The sequence below is a fragment of the Python bivittatus genome, unplaced genomic scaffold, assembly GCF_059951505.1.
Source record: "Python bivittatus isolate LINGU-HERP-01145 unplaced genomic scaffold, Pbiv_v1 ctg000330_np1212, whole genome shotgun sequence".
Taxonomy (NCBI): Eukaryota; Metazoa; Chordata; class Lepidosauria; order Squamata; family Pythonidae; genus Python; species Python bivittatus.
In genome coordinates, this window is record NW_028277058.1 from 5,618,340 (window position 1) to 5,623,868 (window position 5,529).

A 5,529-nucleotide genomic window follows, 5' to 3' on the forward strand; every position below is an offset into this window, starting at 1 on the left:
TGAATTATAATAAGTTATAACCCCCCTCCCCCACATCCATATCATGATACTGGGACTAATTTAGGACATAAATCTGTGTCATCTTCTCAATTCTCTCCACCTCCCTTCCCTAGCAAACTGTTATCACAAAAGTTTCACTGGCTGACACAAGAAAAAAATGGAGGTTTTGTTCTTCTCAGCACTGTTGATACAAGGAAGTGGCTTTAAAAAGGCATCCAACTGAGAATAGCTTTACAGCTTAATTATCTGTGATGTGAGCCAAAAAAATTCCAGCTGAATTACAGAGGGGCTGCCAATTCTGTTCACTAAAGGAGTTAAAAAAGAAGCTAATTGAAAAAAAAAAAAGAATTCTGAAGGACAAAATAGCATTGTTCTATCTTATAAGAAAAGAGAAGAAGGGGAGATATTAAGTAGATTCCTTGCCATGGTGACAAGGATAAGAAGGATGAAGAATGGGGATGAGGATGAGAATGAAGCACCGAAGGATCTGGAGCTGCTAGAAGGGGCAACAGAAGTCTAGAAGAGTCTGAGATGCAGAGGCAATGTGTAAGGTTGGAGAATTTGGTCCTGCAAAGTGGATTTGATGGAAAAACACTACAGCGCCTCGGAAGGAAGGATTTCATGACTCCATATTCAGTGTGGGATGGCCCCTCCGGGTGATTCTGCATGAGGCAGGATACGTGCAGCCAGGAGGCAAGAAAGGATAATACCCACAACCTGCATGAGGGCCAGACCGAGTGCAGCTGAGGCAATGTAGAACATATTGTAGCTGACAAAGTCATGCACCTTGCTGAAGCATCCATTGTGGTAAATGCCTCTGGCGTTGGAAGGGAGCGGAGCATGCAGGCAACCTTTTCTGGTCCTGCAACAGCTCAGGGGCACAGAGCCATTAGGTGCCTGTTGCTCCACAGACCAGGGTGAGGTAAACCAATCGCGGTAACTCTCTATCCCACAGCAATTCAGGTTGCGCTGAATGGAATCCAGGGCCTCTGCTTTTTCCTCATCCTTGGTGTATAAATTTATGGCTTCTCGCAGCCCATTCTGGAAACCTTCAGCAATATTCTCACGATAAAACAAACTAGACAACCCTGCTGTCAAACCAGCAGCCAAGACAGCCAGCTGGACACCCCCATAAGTGCGCAGTAGGCAACGGTGTTCAGTGGCAGCGCTAAAGCAACCCAGAAAGCCCCACACGATGATAGTGGTGCCAGCAGCCAACAAAATGAATGGGGTGGGGAGGTATTCATTGGTTGACAGCATCAAGTAGGTACTTAATGAAATCTTGGCCCAGATACCAATGGTAAGCATGGTTAGACCTGCTGCCCAGAAGACAAAGCTAAAAGCCATGAGAAAAAGTTTGAGGAGAGCCATGATACCTTTCGGATTATGAGAGATGGATTTCTGATGTGCTGGTGCCGATGTGGTGCTTCCAATGGATGATCCTAGATAGTGTTCCTTGAATGCTGTCAATGGATGCTCCTGAGTTCCACCTTTAATCTTCACCTTGTCAGCTGGATAGTGACGGTTGCCTTCACCAGGGGTTCTTGAGGAATGCTGATAATGATACTGCAAGATGTTCCAATTAGGAAACTGTTGTGCTGGTGAATGTTGCTGTGGCGTTTTTAGGGCAGTTCTCACAGAGTAGAAAAAGCAGAGCTTGTAACTGGCTCAACCCAGTCAGAATCCAAAATGCAAGCTTGTTACTCTGTATAGTCATCTGCTGTAGCTGAACCACCAACACATCACAAGTGCAGTTGGACGGTCTCTGGTCAAATCTCTAACCGGACTGATTCAACCCTGGGCTTGCAGTAAAAGCTGTTTCTAACATTCCAAGAATTGCCTGCCCTCAAACTGTCACTCAATGGCTCCTGCCTTTGTTTCTCCAGTTACATACCCCACCTTGATATCCCAGTTGCTAATTGGTTTGTCATGGTTCTCTGGTTCCCCAATGCTCGAAAGCCTTTAAACTTCAGAGATTGCTTTTTGCTGAACTGCCACACAGCAAAATAAGCTCCCGTGAGAGCTCTGATTTACTTGCTTAGCAAGATGATAGTGTCTTCTCTTCATTCTCTCATCCCAAAATATAAGATTTTATTTAAATAAAACATACTTTTCCCCCCTCTAAAACTGAGGACCACACCATTTTCAATACAGCCTACCCAGTAGCAAAACACTCACCCCAGCAGTGAATTCTGTTTCTCATCTTGAAAGGTGCTGAAAATATTACTGTCTGCAGCTCTTTTGTTACATCATAAGCATTTCTGGGACATGCCACAATCTGAAAAACAGTCAACCCTTTTATGTACCATTAATGGCGATTAATGAGAAGCATGCAACCACCCTTAGCAGGAATTTCCTTTACTGGTTTGTGCATTAATTAAAAAAAAGTGTTTAGAAATACACAGAAAGCCCCAAGTTATTGTTCAGTCCTCTTGCTCCTTTGCAACTACTCATATATGGCAAGAGATACAAGATTCCAGAAGAGATGATAGGCAGTTTAGGTTTTCATCCAATAGATTTATGCCATACTGTAATGTACCTATGTACTGTATAAGAGAGAGATAATTTACTCTTTTATTTCACTGGAACTCATAAAAGGACAGCATTTTGCAGCTGGGGCAGATTAGTCTTGAAGTGCCACATTACATTTTTTAACCACACCTTCATACATACTGTACAAAAGCAACCAATACAAACTATTTATTTTTCAGCAGTTCTTGAGAATGGAGTCTCCCAAAAATTTTTAATAAGTTCACCCTTACTACAGAGTTTGAACTGAAAGCAAAATTGCTTTTATTTGTTTCTCTCATCATGCTAGCCAAGAAACACCAGTCCAATTTTTTCCTTCTGGATGTTTTCATGGAAGGAATACTGTGTCTCAGAATGTAGTGGAATCTTCTAGATCAGGGTTTCTCAACTTTAGCAACATTAAGCTATGTGGACTTCAGCTCCCAGAATTCCCTAGCTCAAATGTGTTTTTTCTCCTTTAATTAAAGATTTTAGCTGGGGAGTGGGCCAACTCTGAGATGTTGCTTTGTAAATAATTTTTAGAAACATAAATTTATCTAGGCAGTACCTAGCAGAAATCCTAAAACAGAAATCAGCTTACACAGCAGAGAATCCTTGCCAGGATTTCTATACAGGAAAACATGATTATAAATATTTTTTTAGATAACTGAAAAATCCATGTTTATAGATCACTCTGTTTTGCAGATTAAGACTGTGAATGTCTAAAGATTTGGCATACAAAGCAGCAGCAACTTTTCACAACTGCAGGAATGAGAAATCTTTTGACGCCGCTTACAATTTTTGGCAGAAGCCTCAATGGGTAGACGGTGATGCAAAACTCCCTTAGTTTTATCACACAAATTGCCAGCCTAAGATTTTCTATGTCTTCTCCTATTTGGGGCTGGGTACTGTTTTCAATTTTACCAAGCTTATTTTAAGGGTTACACTTTTATCTCCCATCTTAAAATGGTGGGAAACGACACTTCTAATCTACCAACAATCGTGCTTTTGAATTTTGGAGATGGCCGTAAAATGGGGCATTCAGGCTAGAGAGGTGAGCCATGTCTGCAAATTGTATACCCCTGCCCTGCAATTCAGTGCCTCCTTCCTCTGCCTAGATATGGTATTATGGTAGTGCTGGATACATTACATGGCAGACATTTGTGAAGCTGTCCTTGAATAGTTCTATTCAATAGAAAAACATCTTTGAACCAAACTGGATAAGTTCTGAGCAGGGGTTGATGCACATAAAAGGAGGTGGAGCTTTGGCTTTGCCCCACCCACAAAGATGCCCCTGGTTCTGAGGCTGTATGATGACCCACACATCAAAACAACTGGTTTATTTAAATATATACTGGCGATCGCATCCAAGTTTCTTTTTACTTCATAATAGGAACAGAGAATTTTATCTGAATTAGGGTGGTGGGGTGTTAATCCTTTAGGCTCTGATAGGACTGCTAAGTGTAGGGAGAAGTGGAGACTTCTTCTGCCCCTCTCAATATTCTGGGGTTCTATTCCACAGTATATCCCCATGTTTAGGGAAAAAACATTAAAAACACATAATTGCTTCCTATAGTTTCTAAAGCTACAGTATATGTTTCATATTGTTGGAACATGAAACTTAACTCCCAAATTGTGAGATTTAAACTAGGGACTCAGACAAATCTAGTCAACTGTTTAAACTGAAACTTATTATCCATAAAGTAATCTGAATAGAAATTAGTATCAAAGGACACTTTATGCAGCAAGATCAATTTGCCAGGGTAAATAAGTACACAGTGCAAATATGTGAAAAAGGAAGCTCATACATTTTCTGATTTACAAAGCTGAAGGCTCAACATGAATTTTAAGATAAAATTATGATTCTATATTCTGAGTTTATGTCAAATCGCTCTATTTGATACCTGAGTTCATGAAGTCCAAAGTATACTTGATTCATGCTTGGTTAAGTATTTGTGGACATATTGTTTTCCCCATTTTCCATCACACTGTTAGTGGTTTTAAAATATAATAATAAAATGCCACTAATTGTTATAAAATACATAAACTGATCGGAAAATTCTCCTTAATCTGTATTTGAGATCAGCAGTTTGTCCTATTCATAGTAAAGGCAAGAAATCTATGTGGTTTAATAATTTACACGTAACTTGCTTTAAGCTAAACATAATACACTGGTTGCCCTCTACATTTTACTCTGTGAGAAGAATCCCATGGGCTGTGTTACAAGGCTTGATTTATTTTGGAGAAACAATGGAAACTGGCAATGTCTTGAAATATTTGCTTTATTAACAAATATACCAGAAGAATGTAAGGGAGACAAAATGGTTCATTTTCTAACTTTATGTGACTTCAAATTACTTGGTTCTAAATGTAATTTCCGCTACTTCTAAAAGCTCCAATCCATTAGGAGAGAAAAAGCCTTAATGTGACTGAGGAAATTGTGTGATTTCATCATAGTGATTGAGACGAGTCCTTGGTGATCTCTGAACTCGGTTGGTTGCTTGCAGACGTTTCATTACCTGACTAGGCAACATCATCAATGCGAGTGAGTGTGGGGTTTGCTCCCTGTTTAAATGCAGTAGCTTGCCCTGCCAGGGTTGGTGGGGTGTGGTTTTCTCCTTGATACTTCCTTGATTAGGGTATTGTTTTCTGCCTGATTGTTTATCTGGTGTTAATTCCTGCTTATCTGGATGTTGGCTGCTGGAGAGGATGTGTTCTGGTCTTTTTGTTTCCTTCTTAGCTTTTTTTACTGTCTCTATTAAATAGTGCGTAAATGTGGTTTATGTGTCTGTTGAGGGCTGATTAGTCTGAATTAGCTTTCAGGAATTCCCTCGCGTTTTTGGATTTAGCTTGCTCTAGGATGCTCACAGTTTCCCAGTTGAAACTATGTATTGTGAAATTAAGGAGTTTTCATTGTGTCTTCTTACTGCTAGTTGGTGTTCATGGATGTGCTCTGCAAGCCTTCTGCCTGTCTGTCCTACATAGTAGCTGTTACAGTCCTTACTCTGTATGTTGTAGATG

The 5,529-nt window shown here is 40.3% G+C and overlaps 1 pseudogene; it reads right to left on the minus strand.

The window, feature by feature from the left end:
• Window positions 1-633: 633 nt before the first annotated feature.
• On the minus strand, window positions 634-1,371 carry LOC112540561 (tetraspanin-7 pseudogene; annotated as a pseudogene).
• Between the last annotated feature and the right edge of the window lie 4,158 nt (window positions 1,372-5,529).